The sequence below is a fragment of the Myiozetetes cayanensis genome, unplaced genomic scaffold (assembly GCF_022539395.1).
Source record: "Myiozetetes cayanensis isolate MyiCay16 unplaced genomic scaffold, myiCay2020 scf7, whole genome shotgun sequence".
Taxonomy (NCBI): Eukaryota; Metazoa; Chordata; class Aves; order Passeriformes; family Tyrannidae; genus Myiozetetes; species Myiozetetes cayanensis.
Genome location: NW_026087964.1, coordinates 11,695,343 through 11,719,728, shown reverse-complemented (window position 1 = coordinate 11,719,728; position 24,386 = coordinate 11,695,343). Strand labels below are relative to the sequence as shown.

Sequence of the window (24,386 nt, the reverse complement as noted above, 5' to 3'; positions counted from 1 at the left end):
TGCAAGTGCTGAATGTTAGTTGTAATTTCGGATGAAGGAAAATATGGACAAAACTGAGTTGAGAAAAAGGGTTTTCTTTTATTTTTTATTGTCGGGAATTGAATAGTGCATGTAAACCTCCAAGGAACTGCTGTTGTCTCTAAAATGTTCTGCATGTGGTTGGCAAGAACAACAAGGACAGAAGAAAGTTCAGCTAAAAAATTCATAAAGGCTGTGTCTGGTGGAATGCATTACAGTCAGCTGTATACCTCTATGCTCTTATCCCTCTGAACTGATAATTTTTAGCTGAGATGAAACGTTCTGAGGAACAGGAGGCGGGCAGATTTGCAGTGTAGATTGTTTGAAGGTTTAAATACTGTGACTATCTCATCTTACTATAAGTCTGTAGATATAATGTAAGCTGGAGTTGCTGAAAAGTGATAGAATGGCTCATGTGTACAGCCTAAAAAACTGTGAAGACCTTATTTTCTGTGTGCCTCAGAATCCTGTACACTTTCCACCTACTGTCCAGGATAGCACTAATTCACCAGTGGAACAGAGACACTTCAAATTTGTTGAGGATGAGACCATATCTAGTTCTTTGTTTAGGCAGTGGCTTTCACAAAGGGGACCAGTGCTAACTGGGAACTGCTGCCAACACCATCATATGTTTCATGACAAATGCAAAGTGTTCAAAAAGTTGGCACTACAAAATAGAGATACTGACAATCTCTGTTTGATTCTCAAAATGGCTTGTAAGGTTTTAAAGCTTGCATTGTTGCTGGTGCACTTGCATATCAGATAGTGTTTTTATCAGCCCTTATAACATGGCTGGTTAATGTGATTACATTACTAGAACATAACTAAAATTCTAAGGATAGAGGATGCTAAGGATTTTACTGCTGTTTTTCATATGCATTGTGAGCAGAAGAGTTTGTATAGCAGTTTGTGCAGCCATAACCAGAATGCAGTATTTTCTCATTTCCTTTTCTGTGCACTGTGCAGATGCAGCTGCTGCTATTTACCAAACATGAAGATGTTTTTCACAGCTCTGGGAGTAAGTTTGAGTTCTTCTTTAAAAAATGCATGAGACATGTCTAATAATTGCATGAATGTTCAGCATATATTTAAGTACCTCAATATTGTGGTGTAGGAGGCACATTGAAATTTTAAGGAATGATCTCAGTGATCATTGGATAGCTCTCCAGAAACTCGTATAACTGAACTGTGCTAAGAATAACTGTATGGTGCTTCCAGTGATGGAATAATCTGTTCTGAAGGCTTGTATACTCTAGTCTGGCCATATGCAGGAGACAAGGTAGAAGACCCAAGGAGACTCTGGAAATTTTTGATCAAGGAGGCCTTGAAGTAGTATTCATTGAATCCTGTAGGTAGCCCTTATCGCAGATGCAGCAGGAGGAAGCAAATGTGTCTGCCCCTCTGTAGGACTGTACAGAGGAGTATATGTTTGTACCCTAGTAGTCTATTAAAAAAGTGCTTCAAATTGCTACAAGAAGGTTTATTAAAGTATACTTTTTAAATTCTAAAAGGTGATAGAGGAACAGCTTCCCCTTCTGAGCCATAGCATCTGTGTTGTATGAAAAGCAAAGGCAACTTCTCTGATTTATATGTGAAAATATATCCTCTTGTACTTGACCTTATTTTCTCTGTGACTGTAAGATGGATTCTCACTAATTTTACACCACCACCCACTGTTTCAATAAAATTATTTTAAACAGATTCTGTAAGCAGTACAGACTTCAGATTCAGCATAGAACTAAAATTAATCGGTCTAGAGTTGAAGAAATGCAGATTAAAATTTAAAAATCCATTAACCATATCATTGTGATTAATTATGATGATATGTCTAGTAACCAAGGTGGGGTCAACAACTCTGGGCTGGCCATTGATATATCAGACCTAAGCTAGTCAGGGAGCAGCCAGCTTGCTTGAGGGTAGGATGCTCACCTTCTCTTTTGCTGGGAGCATGTGCCATCTTTTAAGAAATGCTCCAGCATCCATGGCTGGAATGAGACTGGCCCAGCAATAAGGCTGTGCCTCTGGAGGGGAGAAGGGGCAGGCCTGGAGTTGAACTTGGCTCTGCCATACAACAAATTAAAGCTTTCTCAATACTTAGCTGTTTTTAGTCATGCCCCAGCTGCCTTCCCACCCCTGACTTTTTGTTTGGTTTGGATTTTTTTAACATACTAAATTATACTTCTGATCAGTGCAGAGCAACTGTACTGAAGCTTTCACTTATTTTCCTGCTGGTCTCCCTCTTCCTAAATATTCCTAGCTATAGCTGGGACTTAGGAAAAAGAAGTCTTGAGTCCTCTCATAATAATTTACATCTCTGATCTAATGATCAATTGTAAATCAATGTTAAGCTTCATGACTTTTGACCGTGCATGCTATTATGATGATACAAAGACACTGATAAGCAATATGCTGATTTCACCCTCTATATTTTGGTTACTAAACCATACTATCCATGTAGCTCTTTCTTAATGTACAACATTTTTAATAATTTTAAAGAAAAGAAATCCTAGAAAAATCCCTGCCAAGAAACTACGTAAAAATTAGATGAATTAGAATATTAATGTTACAATATTTTAGAAGTGCATTAGCTATAAAAAATAATAAATTGAAACCAAGAAAATGTAGTGAAAATATTGCACTTCAATAAAATGAAATACATTAAAAAAGAAAACACAGATTAAAAGCCATCCAGACAACCTTAATTTACTTCTATAATGAGAACCTGAGGGAACTGTGGAGATAAGTTTACTTTATTTCAGCAGACTCTAATGTTTTTAACCCTTTATGCACAGTTTTACTTAAAAGGTTGTTTGGATGCCTTAACCATTAGCTCCTCTATCTTCATATGTTTAGCTTTTATGTAAGTTAGATAAAACTTACAAAATCTAACTGGATTTCAGATCTCAACACTGGAAGTTGCGCTTTCTAACCCTATAGGTACAAGTTGAAGGAACTAGAGTTACAGCAGATCTATTATGTTCATCTTTTATATATTGAGTACAAAACCTACAGTAATTCTGTCATTTCCTCTCTCATTATGGCATTGAGAGCTCAGATCCCTTTTTATGCAGTGGCACAAACCAGTTTGCTGCTTAAGTGTAGCTTACAGAAGCTGTTTTGCAGAACTGATAAACACATGCCACAAATCAATTGTACCCATGATATTAAAAGGGAAAATTACCCAGATCTTTAAAAATTCCCAAACCTTGGTAAATAACCTTGAATAATTGTGATATCATTTCAGGTCAATGTTCTTTGACCACTGGCCAGTCAAAATGAATCATCCAAGGAACCTTTGTTTTCATAGTTGTAATATATTTTTTTTTTGTGCATGCTTATATAGTATGTTGTAACTGAAGAGCAGAAAACCTCATAATACTTCTACATTAGGAAATTGAGGGACTTTTCCTTTATTTTTTTCCTCCCAAATAACCTTTTTCTTTCAACATTGAAAGGTCTTCTTTATATAAGAAAATTTACCAGAGACTATAGTGGTATAATTATACCTTTTGGATGCTTTTTAATCTTTCATGAATGCCTGTAGAATTCAAGCGTCCACATGGGGAGTTATACCATCAGAACTATAGGGGTGTAATTATGCTGGTGAATTCTTTATGGAGACAAATGCTTCATGAAAGGGAATTTTATTTTGGCTCTTCACTTTTCAGCTTATTTATGTTCTGAACTAAAAGGAGTTGATCAAATCAATGAAAAACATGAAAATTCATTGATTGCCAAGGGTTGGGGAAATTAGAAAGTAATAAATATATACATTTCCTGATAACACTCATGTGCATTTTTGTTCCTATTCTCTCGCCAGTGTTTGAGTTTGTGAGTTTAGTGAAAGGTTAAGAAGCAAGGATTGTTCTTTGCAGAGCCTCATAAACTAATATGCCCAATAGCTAAACACTGGTAGAATATTAGAGATTCTTAGCTCCCATAAAAGTATCTGGGGTTTCAGGCAAAGAGGACACTGGAGAATTAGTCGAATACTTTTTAGTCTTGGTATGACTTCTGCACCTACCACCAAGCAGATAAGCCACTGGATTTTCTATATGTGAATTTTCCTATATCCCAGTTAAATTGTAGTTCCTTAAATATGCGAGTCCTTCGACAGTAGTCAAAATGTTCTCTACAAAAGTAGTCTATTTACATGAAAATAACTTTCAGTATGTCAGTAAGGGTGTAGTAACACTAATAATTATTTTCTAAATGTGCTTCGAGTGAATTACAAGTTTGTCTCAATGTAATTGCTGCATAGACTTTAAGACAAAAAGAGCTCAATCATTTTGATGATGTAATCCAGTCCAGCCGTAGCACTGACCACAGAGCATTGCTCTGTGTGTCTTGCTTGAAGACTAAGGTGAACTTCATTAGAAAGATGTCTCATTTATATTTAAAGAGTTCAGAGAACAAAGAGTCCACCACATCTATATCAACATCACTGTTCAGGTGAAGTGTTTTATTTGTGGTCTGAATTCAGCTTTGACTTAACTTGTTCAATCTTTGCTGAATTAAAAAAGCCTTTAGCACTGGACAGTATTCAATGAAAATACTTAAAGGCTGGGATCAAGGCACCACAGCCCTCTTTAGTTGTTAAGCAAATCTCATTGAGGTGCTTTAGTTTCTAACCGTAAGGCAGGATTTGTGTATCACCAGTTTTTCCTGTAGTTTCAAGTTTTCAAACATCCTTCATGAGTGAGGACATTAGGGCTGTCAGCAATGAGAGAATTACAGCATGAGCTGAACAAAAGCACCATCTCCCCTTGCTGCTTTTGAAGCATGGAGAAATTTTGGTTTTTCATATTTCTTGTCACAAGCCCTTTGTATAAATATACACCTTATAAGGGCCAGGGCCTTCATTGGATATCATGTTTTTTCAAGGTAGGCTTACTAGAGGGATGCAGCAAGGTGATACATTGCTGTGATAACCAGAATATTTGGGTTTGTCCTGGGTAATGTTGCACGCAATGGTAGTGCTTTTCTCCTGCTTCATATTCTTTCTCTCTGTGAAGATTTCTTTTACAGTTGAAAATACAGTCTCCATTCTTGTAAATAGTGTTTGATTTTGTTTCAACATGCGTAACCAATTTTTTTATCATTAATGAGGCATACATCAGTTATGTGGGCATGAATTAAAGTGGGTTATGAGGAAGCATGACTGTGCCATTTTCTTAATTTCCTACTTTTCACCTGTAAAATTTCCTGGTACTGATTCTTTGTTTTCATCAAAGCGTGGCCCTGTATGTTCACCCAATACATTAACCCAAGGTAATGAGGAGAATTAGTCCAAAAAGTCTTTCCTGTGAGCTCACTTCTGAAACATTGCAAATGGAAGAATGAGTCTGGTTTTGGCTACCAGTAGGACTCTGTATGTGATCTGTTTTGTAATTAATGCAGTCTTTGCATAGTGTCATGCAATGGTTAGGTAAGTGTTTTAGAAGAGTACAAGTGTGTGGTTTTGCAGTTGTACCCCATCTCTCTGAAACTGTTTCAGGCCTGCTGTGCAAGCAGACTGAAACAAAATAATTGAAATATCCTTTCAGTTAGAAATAGTTTTCCAGTCCTCAGCTGTTCTCTCCAGAGAAGGCAGTGCACTACTCATGGTAAAGGCTTAACTAGACTATCTGAGGAACTTTTTTGATCTCTTGAAAATAGTGAGATCAATTTTATTGTGGGTGTGTGGGTGTGTGTAAGGGGCAGAGCACTGTAGACATGCACAGAAAAGAGAGCAAGGAAGACCATCAGCCTGAGGTCTACTTTAATGTGACCCTTAGAAAGAGGTGCTTGAAGCTGTGAGTAAGGAAACTGTCTCCTGCTGTTAACTTCCTACTGTATTGAAGGAAACAGCATATAATATATAGGGTTTGTATGTAAATAGGATTGCATTGAATAAATGCCTATCAACAATTCAAGGCATAACATACAAGACACCAAAAATCAGCAAATTGTTTGTATTTATGTTTACTGACAAAGTTTTTATCAGTATCTTAGAAAGCCCTCAGTGAAGGTGGAGACAGAGCACATTGATGAAACTAAACTAAAACTGTACAGCAAGTCTGATTTTCAGTCTGAAGTCCTAACTGAAAATTATGTATTTCTAGTAGCACTGGGTATTTTTTGTTTAGTTTGAGGTTTTTAGTCAGAACAAATCTTTAATAGCTATGGAAACATAGAAAATCCCGAGTTGGAAGGGAGCTCTGGAGGTGATCTGCCCCAGGCTCCTGTTGAAAGCAGGACTTTAGATGACCTAATCAGGGGCCCATCAAGCCTGGTGACTTCCAGGGAGTTTCCCCACTTCTCTGGGCAACCTGTTCAAGGTTTGGTTGCTCTCATGATGGAATTCTTCTTATAGTCCAGTCCTCTGATCAGCTTGATGGCCCTCTGCTGGAATATTTCCAGTTTTTTAATATCTCTTTTGCTAAGGGGACCAAGATGGGATATAATATTCCAGGTGTGGCCTAGTAAGTGCTGAGAAGAATGGAATTACCATGTCCTTTTTTTTTTCTGGCTGCAGACTTACTGAGGCAGCCCACAACACCCTCTACCTTCGTTGCTACAGGAGCACTAGGCTCCTGGCTTGCATTCAGTTTGTGATCCTTTTACCCCCAATAATACAATTTCATTTTTTACTAATGAAAGGAAGGCACAGAAGTTCAAAAAGCTTCTGGAAGAAAAGGGTTTTACCCTAAAGCCCAATGACTTCAGCCTTCACCCTCAGTATGGGAGACCTGGTTTCAGTTCTTTCCATCTTTTGAAGAGTTGGACCTGTGTTGCTCACAACCTTGAGCTATGCTCTCTCTTGTAACAAGCTACAACACATTCTGGGGCTTATTCAAACTCCAATCTTGCCACAGTGATATTTTTGTTTAATATACTTCTGATGTTTCTTAGACTAGGGACTACAGGTGTCATACCTGCATGGGGTTCATCCGTCCTCTCCTCTCCTCTTTTCTCCTCTCCTTGGTTCAGAAATGCAAAAGTTCACAGACGTTCCCCAAAACCCTTGAGAAGAAACTGTTTGTCCAGCTCCAGTGTGATTCTTATGACATACAAGGTCTTTATATTTGGTTTCTTTCCTTTGATGTGAATGAACTTGCCTGGAATTAAGTGATTAGTCATGGCCTGAATGGCTCCACCTTGGCAGTGTTGGTGAGTAAGTGGGGCTACCTGAATTTAATTTTTTTTAAAAAGGTACTTCCTGTAATACTTTTTGCATTGAAAAGGCACTTGTGCCTCTTTATTCTTTTTGTGCTTCATATAACTTTATCTATGCAATATAGTAACTTGTGGTGGGACAGTGAATCTATTTGCTTTGTTTTAGAGGAGCCAGGAAATATCTAAAAATATTTTAAAGTACCACAGTTTTTTAACAAAAGCAACTTGTGTATAATGTTTGATGTACTGGGTAATAAAAAGTGGATCAATATTCGTTGCTACTCTTATTTGATTTGCAATCCAAGTACCAGAATGAAAAAAACCAAACAAACCACCACACAAAACCACTGGCAACTGGCACTTTATGTGCACAATACAAACTGTGGAGTTCGTTTCCCATATCAACTCATATCAATATATTGTACTTGCAGATTTCAAAGCATCAAAAACAATGATAACTTTAATTAATATGTTAAAGGGGAATAATATTGCCATATTACCTTTTAAAGATGATGTCAAAAAGACCCCAACAGTTTCAAAATTTTAAATAAGGATAATTAATTTCGAATTTCTGGTCCAGAATGAAAATGGCACAAATTTTGTATCCATTACACTCACAGCAAAGAAGGACATAGACTGGTGGGCATTTGGAACAAGTACATAGGGACACATTCTGATGCAATGGGAGAGCACCTCTTTCTATGACTTGTTCAGAGTGTGTGAGGAAAAGCTGTATTGCCATCAGTAAACCCAAAATGAGGACTTCTTCTGAACAACATTTGGAAAAAGAATCCTTAAATTTCCTAAAAATATAATCTTAGGAAAATCTTAAGGATATTGTCACCATATGGAAATGTCTCCATCAAGCATGTAATAAATCGGTGTTGGACTTTGTGATGCACTGTCAGCTGCTGATTGCCAGAAAGTCAGAGATACTGCAATACCTCTACTTTGTGGAAACAAACTTTTGGCACCAGGCAGAATGATGTGAAACATAAAACTGACTGGTTTATCAGAACAACTTGTTTCTCTAACTGAGTGCTAAAAGGGAGAGTTTTAATAGAAAGTGGGACTTCTCAAGGAAATCCTGCTGGGTATTCTGAAGGCGGTGCTTTAATGAGCAGACAAGTAAGTTACCTTGGAGAGGAAAGCTAGTCTAGTAAAGAAGGCACAAAGGTGATAACTAAACAAGAAATCAATGTTAAGTATGGAAAAGAGGGGCATAAGTGGGAATGAAAATTGGATCTACACAGTGTAAATGACTTTTAAAGAAAATAAAGGTAATAAGGAATTATTACTGGCCAGTAGAGCTTAAGACAATAAGAAGGTATTACCAATGTATTAGGAATAAAAGAATAACTAAATCAAATATAGATTTCAGTCTTGCAGAAAAAAACACAGAACAGATCCAATGGTTGGAAATCAAAGCTCAAAAATTCAATCACTATAAAGATGCAGTGAAGGTGATTACATGTAGGAATAATTTCCCAGTATAGGTAGGTGGTAAGTTTTCCATTGCTAGGAATTTAATCCAATTGGATACACTTTAATCTGACTCTGGGAAAAGGCTTGGAAGCATCTCTGTGGATGGCAGTGGAGGTAATTTGTTCTGTGCAATCTTTACATCTGTGAATTTGTATTTGTGCTTTGTCACTCCCTTCTTTTAAACTGCTGAACAGAATAGAGAGGTCTCATTGCCCTCAACATGTTCCACATGCTCAGCTTTGCTTTAAGACAGTGACTAAAAAACCCCCAATCTTATGCTTCAGGGCTACAGCTGGCTGCCTGCAGAAGGCGAGAAGCTGATTCCCTAGGTTATTTCTGGGGTTTTTAATTTCGTTTTTCTCTGAAGCCTTAGGGGCAGGCATGGCTAGTTATAAAACCTTGGAGAGACCGGGCCACTTTTCTGCTGGGAAGTCCTTTGTTTTATATAGCTGCTATCTTCCATCTGGCTGGGGGATCAGACAATTTCCTCCCTAAGTTAGGCTAGCAAGGACTTTGAGCTCTTTTTTCTTTCCTGTTCATTACGACATCTAGGCATATCTGAGATCATAATTATGGTCATTTGGGCATATCTGATATAATCAACTCACTATCATTACTGGAGCCTGGGGCAGAGGCATCAGAGATTTTTGGAATTCTTAGTAGCTTAATTTGTTCAAAATTAATTTTTTTTTTTTTTTTTTTGCATAACCCAACTCACAGAGGAAAGCAACGGTAAATGGGTGAACCATTATGCACCATACAAAACAGCACATTGTCTGTTCTGGTTTAAATTCTGAATTATAGCTTAATTTTGCTGCAGTAAGTGTTATAGGTGACAAATACTGTTTCTTTTTTTTTAAAATGGGCTGATGTCAGTGGGGATGCTTGATGGAGTTGCAGAGCTGCCACGCAGGCTTCTCAAGTGCTGCTTTGCCGGCTGCGTGCAGCAGCTAACAAAGGGTTTGTTGTGCTTGCAGCAGCATTGCCTCTGAGCCTGGCTTTCCTTCTGCAGCACTCCCCACCTTTTGTTTAAAAAAACTGCTCCTCCAAAGCAAAAATAAGAAACCTTACTAACATTGCTCTATCAGAGAGGGAGGATACAATAGGTTTTCTTATTGTTTTGAATTGCAAATGGCACTGATTGGAAAGAAGGATGTCAGGAGGTACTGGAAACCAGGCTACATATTGTCATCTGCTAAGAGGCGAACAGGTCTGCCAGGGTTCTGCCTTGTGGCCATCCTGGCAAGTGTCTGATCTTACAGTACTATCTGTTGCACACGTGTGACAGTACTCATGTGCTTCATAAAGGTCCTCTTTTCTCTACAGGAAGCTGTCAGCAAACACCTATTATCATCCTGCAAAGTTGTGAAAAGAGACCTGCTGTTTCATCAGCATCTAAATGTTTTCTTCTTAAGCATCTGAAGAAAAGGCAGCCTCCATCTGCTGCGAGCCCTTATGTATTCTTTTTGTAGGTCCAACGAAGGGACACATTTTCAATTGCTACTTGTGTGCAAGTGGAACTGGCATGTGCTTATGTAAATAAACATATTGGCTTATTGCATATGTCACCTTACCTTTAATAAATCACCTATTCTATGATTTATCATAAGTCACCAGTTGGGATCACATATAACATTGGCTTATGATACATATATGTTTAATCATGGACTTATCCTGTACCCATCATTTCACAGGTGATTAAATACCTATCTATAACTCTTTATGCCTGTATAGGGGTTTGTACATAGGAGCTGCAAGCAAAGATAAGTCCAGCTGGAGAACTGGAGATAGATGGATTGAGACAGATGAAGGGAAAAACCCAACAGATCCAGATCATTCCTTGAATGGCAGAACTAATGAGAACCGTTTTGCTCTGGTTTTGTCTTTCTTGCGGCGCGATGCATTCATGTTCATCCCACTGAAGTGCCCTTTTCCATGGCATCCTCCAATCTCTCTGTGTCCTCATAGTGAGATGCCTCACTTCCCCTTAGCTCCTCTTTATTCCATGGCTTTTAGCTACTGCTGCTTGGCCTAACAACTGGGAATGACCGAGCAGGCACTGTTCTGGAGATGCATGCGTGCAAGGTGGCCAACCTGTGTGTGTCTGGCATGGTCAGCAGCTGCTGCCAGCTGAACCTAATCGACTGCCCTTCTCCTCTACTGGCAACAAAATTAATGACTTTGGGAGCTGCCTTCCATGATGTGCACAGGTCTGTTGTAAAATTTTCCTGCTTTAAAAATGACTCTGCTCTTCAGTTCAGTTGAAGCTGAACAAACATGACAGGGAGACAGTGTGATGCACGCAAGTTTCATTTTCTCACGAAGCCAAGCTAAAAAAAAAAAACACCTGCCTAGGAAGAGTTGCATCCAACATTTGAGAAGCTTTCCATTAATTACCAAAATGAAGAAGCAGAGTGTGCTAACACAGTGTTGATTCAAACCATCAGAATCAATTTCTCAAAAAATAGATGTGATGAACAAAAATGCATACAACACATCAGATTTGTGCACTGCATGGCGTTCCTGTTTAGTTTCTGCATCTGACCTTGTTATAACAGCCTCCAACCCTAAAAATCACCCTTTATACCCAAACTACAGGATACACAGAATTTAGAAGGAGAATTTTCTTTCTTAGGTGTCAGAGAACCTCTGTCTTTTAAGGTTGTTTATTCAGAGTGAGTAAATTGAACTAGATCAGCCTGAATTATAGTGGTGGTGTTTGGAGTGCCTGTGTTCCTGGTGCATCTCTGGAGGACTGCTACTCTGCAAGGTCTCTCCCACCAACCCTTCTTCCTCTTGTTGGTTGTTGCTCACAGGGCTTCTGTCCTGTGACAAAAATATCTACGCACGCTTTGCAGAGCAGTTTTGGATTCACTGATGCAAAAGGATGAAGAAGTTAAATATGCATTTCTTGTATCACTGTTTTTATTGCTGTAAGGTCAGTATTTTAAAGGCTCTAAAGTTTCTGGAAATGGATTTTTGATTTATTTTGAGAACAGCCTTGTGGTGCTTATTCATTTGCCGTCTACGGTCTGAAGGCCAGTCAGGAACTATAGCTTTTACAAATCATCCCTTGTATTTTTGGGTTAATACAGGCCTTCCTGCACTTTACTTGGTTGTTGTAAATGCAGTTTATAATTCATACAGAATGGTTCATCTGCCCTGTGACCAGAAAATGTTAAAAGAAAGCATTCAGTCATAGTCTATGCATCTGGTGATCTGTACCGGGGTTTTTAAAAGCACCCAGAAGAATTAGGCATTCAAATTTCATTAAAATGCTGTGGAAGCGAAGCATATAAACTCTATTAAAAAGTTCAGTCATTATCTATAGCTCTTGTTTTTTTCTCCAATTTAATTTGTGCATAAACCTTCTTAGGGGAGAGAAGTAGACAGGGCTGGTTTTGCTCACCTTGCCTTCTTGTTAGTGTTGAGGCACAGCCCTACCTTACAGCTTGAGCATGCTGCAGTTCACTCAGCTCTGCCATTTTTAACTGCAGCTTCATATACCCACCCGGCTACTGATTTTATGATTAAAACCTCATTTTCCTAACCATAAAAATGAATCTAAGTATCTGATCAATAAAACTGTTCATATAAATAGTTTGGTGAATATGATGTTGAAAATTTATATAGATATATGTGTGTGTGTATATATATATATATATATATGACATCCTAGAAATGATTTGTACTTTTTCACACTGAACATTCCAGGGAGACAAAACTGAATAAAAGCCAGTGAAGAAAATAAAATTATACTGCAGAATGTAAAAGAATTGGATATGTTGCTTTTAAATGTGATGCAATGTGACTAAAGATTACATGTAATATTCTCTCAGGTGTCTAAGAGAACACAGAAGTTTCCTCTATATTCAAGAATCAGTAAAGTACAATATGATAAATATAATGAAGAACAAGATGAGAGATCAATTGGATACACAGTCAGATGAAGAAGAGTAAGTAGGGAGCGGAGTTTGTTCTGCAGTCAGAAGGGATTGCTGCAGCAGTACAGAATAGGCTTGCTGGAGGAAGGAGTTAATTGTGCCAGCAATGCTCAGCCCCTATTTATTCCAAAAGAGAATTAATGTCTTTTCTGCCTGGTGCTGAAAATAGAAGCCAAATTTAAGTTGTTTCTTGAAGGCAGAATATAATTAGATCATGAAACTTTTGGGTCTAAATAATAGCACAAGAATGGCCACACTAAATCAGAACAGGGTATGGCTTCTCAACTATGTCTTAGGCGGGCGAATAGGACAAGCACAGAGATCCTTTCCCCGATTTTCAATTGCTCACAATGTACACACTACTTAAACTGTAGATTTAAGTGCATTATATATTTATTAGCCCTTGCTGAATCCTTTCTCTATAGATTGTTCTAATTATTTATTATACCCATTTGTATTTATGTTAGCCACAATATTCCTGTAAGAATAAACTATACAGTGTAGCTATGAATTGTGTGGAAAATCATTTCTGTTTGATTAAAACTGTGATACTTGGTGCTTTTTAAGTCTTATGGTAGAAGGAATAGTGAACCATTGTTCCTTACTGACCATATACATTAGTTTCAATTTTATATACAATTATTTCCTCTTTGTTATCTCTTTTCAAGTTGAAAAGTACTTTCATCCATCCTCATACAGTTACAGTAGTATTCTGCTACTCATCTATGTTGTCTAGCATACACCATTCGTACTTCTAATAAACCTTTGGACATGGATCATTCAGACTTAGGTGAAGTATTTGGGATGTGGATGCAGCCTGGCTTTATGTAGTGGTGTAATATTTTGTCTTTTGACTTTTCATCCTTTCACAGTGATTTGTAACATTTGGTTTGCATCTTCTGTCTGCCAGTGAGCACTGGACAAATGTTTTCAGACAGTTCTCGAAAAGGAGTCCAAGATTCTTGTTGAACAGATACTAAATTATTTATTTATTTATTTATTTATTTATTATTTGTCCCTGTGTGTGAAGTTGGGCTTTTCCCCCTGATGCACATTGCTTTGCATTTATTGATATTAAATAATGTCTACATTTTTTGTTGCTGAATCACTCAGTGTTCAGTATAATGACACCTTTTGAGGTATTGACTGTTCTGAGTAATTTGTATCATCAGCAAACTTTGCCATCTCATTACTAATTCATTTTTCCAGATCATTTATGAATATACTGAAGAGAACAAGTTTTAGTGCAGATATCTGATTGCTTCTCTCCTGTGGCGAAAACAATTTATTACTATGCTCCAACACATCATTAATCTACTAAAGAATTTTCATCCTTCTGATAACTCAGTTTCTTTAAGAGCCTTTAGAGAAAGATCTTGTCAAAACACTTTGACTTCTGAAAATCCAAGAACACTGTAACAATCGGCATTCCAAAGCTGGCTGACATCTTTAAAGGACTATTAATATCATCATTTTCATCAACTAACAGTAAATTAAACCCCCCAAATTTAGTAAAGTTTCTCTATTTGCAAAAATGACATTATTTATATACTAATAATATCTTGAGTACGTTTACTATTAGTACTAACTAGCAGTTAGTGACAATTTCTGCAGAGAAGTTATTACTATGCTGCCAGAAGTTCCAGAGAAAAGTGCAGCTTTTCACTGACCCTGAATGGAGCATGGTTTCTTTGCAATAGAAGTCTTCTATTTATTTTCCCTAAATGACACATCCCTGAAGCAATAGTGAGGGAATGAAAGTTACATTTTATCACAGTAGCATTTGCAGAAAGGTGAACTGTGGAAGTACCTATTCATAATGAAACTTGGGCCAGTCCTGATTTCCTAAAAAGCCTACCTGCAGGTGCTTAATTTTTTTAATTAAAAAACTGATATCTGAGCTTTATGAACTTCTGATTAAACTTTTAAAATAAATTAAAGGTGATAGGATTAGGCAGGGAATTGGAAATGAACCATGGTATCTTTTGCCTCTAGCTCAGCATTTTGAAGGCAATCCAAATGAGATGTGACAAAGTGCAGCACGCTCTTTTCTTTTTGCTGACCTATGAGTAAGTAGAGTTCAGTCTCTGCCAAGTTCTTTGTGTGTGAATAGCCACATCACTAGCCCTGCTACTGTAATTAACACTAATTAGCCCTTTACTGGAATTTAAAATAAATAGGCCATGATTTAGATATCACAGAGACTAAATTATTCCCTTAGATGATCCACCCAGTCTAAAAGAACAGCCTGCTCCCCCCAGCCCTCCCTTTTTCTGCCATTTGCAGAAGTTACGAAAGTTTTAGGTGGCTGATATGTCCAGCTCTCATGTTGCATACCTATTTGAAATTTAAAGTATAAAATCCTGTTGAAGGACAGTTCCTGAGTGTGAATTGAATGAAACTGTGTTTTAGTCTGTTATGTGTCTTAGTTGCTCTTGGGCAATTCCTTCCTGCCCTCTTTGGAGGTGCAAAGAACTTCACTGGAAATCCTCATGATGTTCAAAGAGGTGCTTCTGCTTCTTCAACCTCTGATCTAAACTGCACACCTCTCCTCAAGAGAATATAGTTAATCTAGATTGACCTTTGCTTATCATGACTCTTATGTTGTTTCTGCTACCTGTTCACTGTTTTACTGTGTTCTTTAGACCTGTAAGTAATACTAAGTAATTTCTGGTAGTCTTCCCTCACTTACATGCAAGACTAATGGACTAATAGATGCCCTGGGAGGGGAATGGAAAGTGCACTTTATTCAGAGAAAAATTGGATGCAGCTTAGCACTGACATGTGTGAAGTTGATGGCTGGTGGTGACCCTTTCTCTTTGCTTGATTCTGAAATCCCAGCTTGTTCCTCTCTTTTACCCAAAGCACCTACTGGATTTTCTGGTGTTGCCTCCATCTGAGTTTTGTCTCTGCTCCTTGTAGAGAAGAGGAAGGCTTAACAGCTGAAAAAGGCCCAGTCCTTCAAGGTCACTGCTTGCCAATGGCTGCAAGGTGAGCAGAGGGCAGTCCTGATCCTGCTGCAGTTCAGAGCACCAAACAATGTACAGTGCACATGATGCTCCTGGTCAAAGTGTGATGGCACAGAAATCTGTCATTGCTCTTCTGGGGCAGTGGTCATTATCCAAATGGCCTCTACATCATGGTAATGGGAAAAACATTGATGGCCTCAATGTCTGATGCATTGGATTATTTAAAAAGTGATTAGCAGTGGCTCTAGAGCCAATGACAGGTGATAACTACTGCACTACTTTAAAAATCCTACATGTTATGTCAGCAGCAAGCAGGTCTTCAGTCTTCAAATAGATACATGCCTTCAAACAACACAAAGACTAGGTGTTATTCTGGAAGAAAAGAGCAGCAAAGTGAACATGCTTTTCCCATATTTTCAGGAAATTGTTGATTGTTTTAGGTCTTTATTCAAAATAACTATTTGGATTTAATTTGAGAACAGCAAAAACATGAGGGCTCTTTCAGGGCAGGCAAAAAGTAAGCTGTCAATATGCAATTCTTGAAACAACTAGAATTTCAGCAATCAAGTACAAGGCAATTCTTGTTTCCCACGCTAGGTCAGCACTTTCTTGTAGTGTTAGTTCATGTCATCATGGTACGCTCCGTGGAGGTGACTCATCTGTGCATTTTGGAGTTCAGACAAAGCCTGTTAGCTGACTTTTCTCTGTTACCTTCCACATGTTTTTCCTGCATTTTTAACAGCATGATTCTGCCTGCTGTCTGCAAGTGAAACAGCTTCTCACCTACACCTTCCTTACACATAAAGAGGCTTCTAAGTGTGTTGGGCTTTAGCTGAGAAAGCTACATTACATGCTACCTGAAAATTATCACTAATTGATCTAAAATGACCTTGTTAAATTAACAGATGGCGGGGGGGGGGGGGTTGTCCTGGTCCAACTATTTGACAAGTGCTATAGCTTGTAAAGTTGGATATAATTATACGGGACTGAAGATCCCTAATAATGAAGTAGTTCTTCTTCTGTATAGAAGTAACTATGCCAGAATGGCTGTGCTCATATCAGCATTGCTATGACACACAATACCAGATGTACCATTCTAACTCTCCTTGTATTGTTAAACGGGCAGTTTAACATTTATGTGTATCTAAAGCCTTAAAGCAGCGAAATGCTCAGTCTGTTCTCCATTTTGGAAAAGTATCTATTACCCTAGGAAGTAGTCACCTTAATAATGTGAAACTTTGCTCAAACTCTATCAGTTCAATTTTGTCTATGTAGTCAGACATGAAATTGAGTTACAGTGGCTTAATGGGCTACCACATGTCAGTGAAGACGAATTTATGTGCAAGCCAGTAGCCCATCACCAACACAAGGCAGAAATCATTAGATCAAACAACTGCATTTTGCGGAGGTTTTAAAGATTTTATTTTTTCTCATTTGTGCTTGTAGTCTAAGAGTGCACACGCAATCTATTACTATGCTCAGATGAAGAATTAGGTGATATTAAACAGTAAGTTGATCTTGTGACTGATCAACAAATTAGAATTTTGAAATAATTTCATTAGATCAGCTTTAATTTGGTGATTGGGGACTGAAAATAAATATAAGAAATCATGGCTAAGCTTCGTGAACGAAGATTTGAGATATAAGAAATGAGTCTGTCCTATATACTGTTAAGTATGACCTTTAGTAACTAGATTTGGTGCACCTCAGTGCTGGTGACTGGATATTTTCAGAGGTAACTTAGAATCCATGATTTCCATTTGAAATGTTTCTAGGTGTGCTTAGACAGCTTTTTCGCATCTACCCCTAGAATTTCATGTTTATGCTTGTTTCAAGAAAATTGCATGATTTTTTGGACTTCAGACAATTTTACCTTCATAATGAATATTCATTTTTATTTTTTCAACCTGTTACAGATACTGACTTGTAAAGAAGCCTCTCTGGAGAGCCAAACCACAAAACTACGGAACAAAACATCTATGCTTTGGTTTAATTCTGAACAAAATCTTAGTCTTTGTTTTGTAAGTTTTATTAAAAGAGACGAATTACTATACTTAAATTAATGGTTCAATGGATATCTCATCTCTTGATGACAATTATGCTTATGGCAAGAACTTTATCATCACTTGTAATGCCTGAAAATGTTGTGGGAAGTTCAGGAAACCAAGATCTGACTACACATCATCAGGTAATGCCTCTAGGGTAACATGCAGAAGAAAAAAAAAGGCCTGCTCTTTCAAAATTAAAAAAGATTGTGTTCATATTAAGGTTTATGTTAGCTTCATCTTAGCTGATACTGAGGACCATAATTATTTGTAAGAGAAATCTGAATGTAAATATTGTCAGCATTTTTTCAGACTTTTTCATTGTGAAACAGAAACCATTGAATGTAATGAAAAGGAAGTTAAGAAACTCCCTCTCAGGATACCATGAGTTTCTTACATGTTGCCACACCCTGTCAGTAATAAACAGATCTCTTAACTGCAGCTAATCTGGATTGCTTGAAATACTGTACTGCAAGCACATGGCCAGATTCTGTTTAGCAGCAATGTTCACAGTTGCTGCTTCAATCAAAAACTCCTGAGGTCAGAATTTTATCACCACTTCTTTACCTTACTAACAGATTCTTCCTTTCAGTTTCGAGGGCTTTTATATTTATTTAATTTTTTAATTATTATTGCTGTAAGAAAAAGAGAGAGAAAAGAGAAATAAATGACAGCTCTAAACACTGAGGTATTATCTATAAAACTGATTTATGATGGCTTATGAAATTTCCCAGTCCTTGGGGGGAGCAGCATACAGGGGGGGTAAGGATACTTCCATAATTATGCTCATCACTTTTTGGTTTCTTTTTTGAGCCATGAGCAAAAGCCCAAATGTTCTTTTCAAGTAAGAGGGATCTTAAGACTAATATCTCATTGTCTTATAAATAACTTGTCTGAAGTAACTTGCTTCTGGTTTACTTGAAATGGATTAGGTCTGGCAAGGTGGAGATAGGATGCTTTGATGGAAATCTGGCTCCCATGAAGTCAGTTTGAAGTCACACTGTCAAAGAGTTTTATCAAGTTGGTTTTTTATCTTAATCTCTGTGCAGCATTTATTTGCATACTTCATTCCTTACTGTAAATTTTATTCCATGGAAAGTTCATTGCTTTTTGTAACTGTGCTGTGAATGAAGTGAGCCATAGAATTATTCTTTTCTATTTTGATTTTTTTTGGGGGTGCATATTCTTATTTATAGATAGGGAGGGGCCCAACTGCCCACCTTTTGATAAGTAAAGAATAAAACAGTTAAATTCTATGGTCAAACCTGTCAGAATCAATTCAAGAGAACATGTTATTTTTAGTCCTACTTAGTTTTTGGATAAAAGCTGCTTCAAGGGAAAAAGATCAACATATAACTAAAATTAAGCCCTTTGCAATGCCTACTCTGGTGTGTAATTCATAAATTAATGGATCATGAAAAGACCTTAAAAGAATGTTATCCATCAGAAATAATACCTCTGTGTATTTATCACTGCATGCAGTGCTATATCCCAGAAACCCTTGTGTTGAATTTGCCTATCTAGGAGCCTGCAATGCTTTTGAAAGGATGAAAGAACCATAAAATAAGTTTATGTTGCTCAGTGCCCAAATGTTATAAATGACTAACACAATATGAGCAAACCAGTAAATCTAATCTTTTGCAACAGGTATATTTAACAGTCATAAAGTCTACTTTTGGGTACGTTGATATTAGACTTTGGTTTTACATGCTGCATGCCATATATCTGAATTACTTAGACCTCTGAGTAAAGCTAATTTTTCTTCCTAGTACCAAACATATAATTTCCAAGGTGACAAGAAATCTCCCACAGAAATTGTAGAATAATAGGATCTGGTAAATGCTTGCTATTCAAAATAGGTTTGCTACCACAGTATCTGAAAACCTTATCTTGAAGGTAATAAGCAAAGCATGACTTCTCATCTGTCTTTTATTTGTTAATTATCCACTCAACAGCGAAAGAAATGTACATATTAGAATAATGTGGGATTGTTTTGCTGATTTGTTTCCAATGATGACATATAGTGTGATATGCAAATGTGTATGTAAATGAAGAAATATGCTTTGCATTGGAGATAAAAGGTGGTCAAGCACTTTCCTAGTTTTTATTAGATCACCAGGACTAGTCCTCAGGAAAGCCCCAAAACTCTTCTCCCCTCAGTGAGTTTTAGTTCTACTGCATAGCCTTCATTGTGTGACTGTTGACCATGGTGCTTTCTCTGGAAATTTATCAGCCTTGGTCCCTGGCCACGAAATGTCTTACAGAGTTAGATCTGAAGCATTCATCATTCTGTAGGGAGCTGGGCTAGAAATCCAGAAACCAGAGGGTTTACTTATGACAGCTGCTCATGCAGAGGAAGTGCTCTGCTGTGCCCCTGTTGCACTGGACCTGCCAAGGGAAGCAAGGTCTCTCGCTCAGGGTATGTCCTGTAGCTGGGCTCAAGGATAGTGCTGACATGAAAAACCACAGTCAGTCATTGATTTTTGGCCTGGCAGGGAGTCTTGTGTGCCACTGGAGTCAGGAGAGAGCCTTGCCCATGGATATTGCTGTGCAATGCCTCCTACCTCTGAGGAATGCAGGAGTGCTCCTGGAGCACAGACTGAGCTGACAAATCGCTCCACTGTAGACTTTTTGTTTGCTTATGCTCCATCCCATCTAGAAATGGCAATGACTGGAAAAAAAAAGGAGAGCGTATTTTGTTTCAATAAGACCAAAGTCGCAAACTCTAAACAAAGACTTTAAAAAACACACTTGTGACATTAGGTGCTGCTTCTAAGTCGCCTTTATTTTCTTGCTGAATTATTTTAGGAATTAGTTTTGGGCAATTTTTTTTCTTCTTGATTGATACATATAGAGTGCTATGAGATTTCAACTTGGCTGTTCTCTAACCAAACTGCAAATGGGGTCAAAATCAGGGAAGGAAACAGACACCACAGTGATTTCATAGCACAGATGCAGCCCTCCTTCCCTCGGCACCCTGGTTACAACCGATGTGGTTGAACAACGAGGCCAAGCCCAGGGAATCATGGTGCATGGGGCAGGATTGCTTTTGACCTCTCTACTCCTCAAGGTGCTACCTCCTACCCCACTGCTGTTTGGTAGAAACTGGTGTTATGTTTTGGCATTGACTGTCACCTGGTTTGACCCCTGTTGCTCTAGCTTGCTAGCAGCTGGCTGCAGAAGCTGTTTTTCCCTCTCTCTGTGAAGCATGTTCAAGGACAGGTCTTTGATATGTAGAGGCACCACAGTTTTGAAGCTTTAATTTCCTTCACCAAGCCTGAAATAATTTCAGTTAGTTGATTGCCAGGACAAAGTTAGATCATTGTCTGTTATCCTGCATCCTAGGAGATAAGCCATGATATGCACCCCATTTGAAAACAGGGCAGGCTTGTTTCATTAGTTTAAAGTTTGCCATGTAATATGGAAACAATGAATTGTGGGCAACTTGTTCTAAGAATCTGTATTTTTATGGCACAGGTGCCGAGAGTACCAAATTGTTGCACTTGAGTTGTGTATAAATCCAAATAGGTAAAACCTAAGTGCTCCATTTATTAAGTGTAGATGAAGATCTTATGCATTTGTATTAGTTAGGTGTAGCTTGCACCAAGGTAAGTTTTAAAACAGAAAATCATGTCTGGATGCATATTCTACACTAGCAATTTCTAGCTTGCAATCATTGCCTAACACATGTAATACTTTTGTGCCCTTCAGCTCTGTAACCCTGTCTCATGGTAAGTAAAAGATTAATTCTCTTCATCCCATAAGGCAAAGGTAGTTTTTGCCATTCCTTAATTGTACACTTGAATATATAATAGAAAAAAGTACTTTACTTTTCTGCCTATTCTATCTAGTGTCATGCAGAACTTAAGAAATGTTCCCAAATCTGGAATCTCTACAAGTTTAATCTAATCTGTGGAAAACCTTCCCACAGCCACATGAGGAATTCACTTGTGAAAAACTCCAACAGCTGTATGGCAGGTAATTTCAAGCTGACAATACAGTAAACTTTCACTTCACAGAAACACAAGGTTTACCTCCATAGGTAAGGTCGGGATCTTCTGAAAGAAGGGAAGAGTGTTCTAGCTTGCTTCTTGAACACCATAGCATTGGTATCACTTAGATCTCGGAGCTGTGTGACTCTGTGAAAATTCTGTCTAAAATCTGAAGATAAATATATCTTTATTTTGTAGGAGCTGATTATTCACTTTCAATGGAGCCTTTTCTTTCTGCCACTTGGCACGTGCCACTGTGAAAATTCTTAGGATTCTTGAAATGGGAGGGATAGGCAATGCTGGTGACCCTTCCCATCCATCTCAGCAGCTAGCAGTGCTGGTGTTTTATATTTACTGCCACATATTGATGATGTTATAGCAGAATCCTTTTTACATCTACAGAACTGCAGGGTGTTATCTCTCTATCTGAGGTATTATCATCTCAGCTTTCTTGCTAGTGATGCTTTTGCACCTTCAGTATAAGGCTGGGACTTTAAATAAAAGTTAGAACTTTATTTTACCTGTTGACCATCTGTACTGTATACTCAGTGATTCAGGCAAAATACAAAATGACTGAAGTTCCTGTCAAAGTACAAAGTGGAAATGAATATTTGAGGTTTTACACTTCCAAGGTTCCTCTGTTTCTCAGTTTTGGGTAGTTAGTGTAATTGGAAGGGTCAGAAAGTCCAAAAGCTAAAATCCATGGGGCCATTTCAGTGTCAATAATAATTCGCCCAACACTGGAAATCTCAAAATAACCTAAACGATCTCAAAACATCCTCTCATCCTGCGAGAAAATAGCTGAGAATGTGTTATAAGTTTGAATATACTCTAGTGATGGCATTGTAATTTGGAGGATAGCTGAAGTGACACAGAAGAGCAGGAGGCACCGACTGATCAGAGAAGACTTGTATAAATAATGTACATCATATGTGCCTGACTGGTGACTGAGCTTTGTGAGCCCACCACAGAAGCAGTTGTCAGCTGGGTGAACCAGGAGCCACCTAAGAACAAATAAGGTATCTGTGGCAAATCAGAGTCAAGAAGTTTCTCACGTTTAACCACTTAACCAATCTAAGTAAACTCCTAGCAACAAAACAGTTAATGAAAATATTACAACAACAAGTTTCAGGTTGACTTGCTAAAGAGATTTCTGGCAAACAAGGTATTTGCAGAAGTCATTTAATATATCTCCACACTTTGTTTTTCGAATAGAAGAGTACAGGACTTGTGGGGTGGGGAAGTTATTAGAGATAATTGCAAAGAGTTTCACCAAAATAAGATTTTAGCCTGACAGTATGGACAGGATTGTTGTCCTTATTCATTACCCCTATGCAGCAAGCCATGTGTCTCTGCTTTCAGGTGACAGACAGGTGTCCAGCAGGCAGATCTCACTGTGTGAAAGGGATGGGAAGTGTTTGCCTTCACTAATTTGTCTGGTTATCCAGCTATTACCCACCACTTGGTCCCGAAGTAAGGAGTGAATGCATGCTTTGCCAGGGTTTACTGGTCTTCATGCCAACCTCTCTCCAGTGATGCACGATTAAAAGTGCAAATCACGAAGCTATCAGAGCAGGGACCATGACATGTACTAGAAATGTGACAATTCACACTTCATCATTAAATTGACAGCGAGATTAAGGAAGGGTTGCTTTTACAAAATGAAAATGAAGAGTACAGCATGGTAAGAGGTAATCTGCCTTTTACTAGAAATAAAAGACCTGAAACATGAATTCTTGTGTTTGTAGTGAATAAGTTCCTATCCAATGCTGATGATGTCTTATGTAAATGTTGGAGGCAAATAAGATGATTTACATTTATTGTATGCCACATAATGTAATGACCATCTTAAAAATCTTTCCTTTGTCATGATTTAAAAACAGATCTTATTGTGTCAGGGAAAATACAAAAATAAATTATTTTGTGAACACTGGCTGTGTGCTTATATATTATTTTATAATGCTTACCACCTATGAGGATGTAGAAGATGAACTGTTTATTCTTAAGATTACTTTAAAATATTAATTATTTTGAATGCTTTTTAATAAAATTGTACTTCCAAAGAACAAGAGTTTCTAAAACAACACAAAATTCTTTTTGGGTTTCTTTTTTAGCTAGCTGTGCATACTTAGATGAGACTAGGACTTGCCCTAAAAATTGTTAAAACTAATATACATACTGGAAGGTAATTACTTTCTAACAGCATCTATAAATCATAGTATTTACATTTTTGATCTGTATATATTTGCTCACACCTCTGACTATATTAAAACCAAAAAATCCAAAAGACAACAAAGAAATCACAAATTATTATGGATATCTGTAGATATATGCCATAATACAGAAACACAGATGTTTTTTTCCCCCAATGCTTGTATTTTTCATGCTTTCTTTTTCTAACTCAGAATGCTTCATATCAAGACCTCAGTATCTGACTGTGGAACAGCTCCATGAACATAGATCGTGAGCAACCCTTCCTAGACTAGTTGAGAGCTTGTGGGGCAGAACGCTCATAATGAGATAATATCACCATCAGGTCCTAAACAGAAGCCTCCAACATCAGTCTTCACCATCACATTCCTTGCTATTAAATTGTTTTGATCTGTTTGGTGTTTCCCTGAATGCATTAAATCTTTCTGTCCTCAAGAACTAGTATGGTCTTGATGATATGATTAATTTGACAACATATCCAGATTTCTTAAAAAAAAAAACCCAAACCAACTGTATTATCTTTAGACTAGTTCAGTAATATATCACACATTGCCATTGTAAATA

The 24,386-nt window shown here is 37.7% G+C and overlaps 1 long non-coding RNA gene across 1 annotated transcript; it reads left to right on the top strand.

Annotated features, from left to right (window-relative positions):
• Positions 1–856: 856 nt before the first annotated feature.
• LOC126652060 (uncharacterized) lies at positions 857–23,539 on the top strand. The gene is made up of 2 exons (XR_007631863.1): positions 857–1,036; positions 17,491–23,539. It is a non-coding gene; the product is annotated as an uncharacterized LOC126652060 (long non-coding RNA).
• The last annotated feature ends 847 nt before the right edge of the window (positions 23,540–24,386 follow it).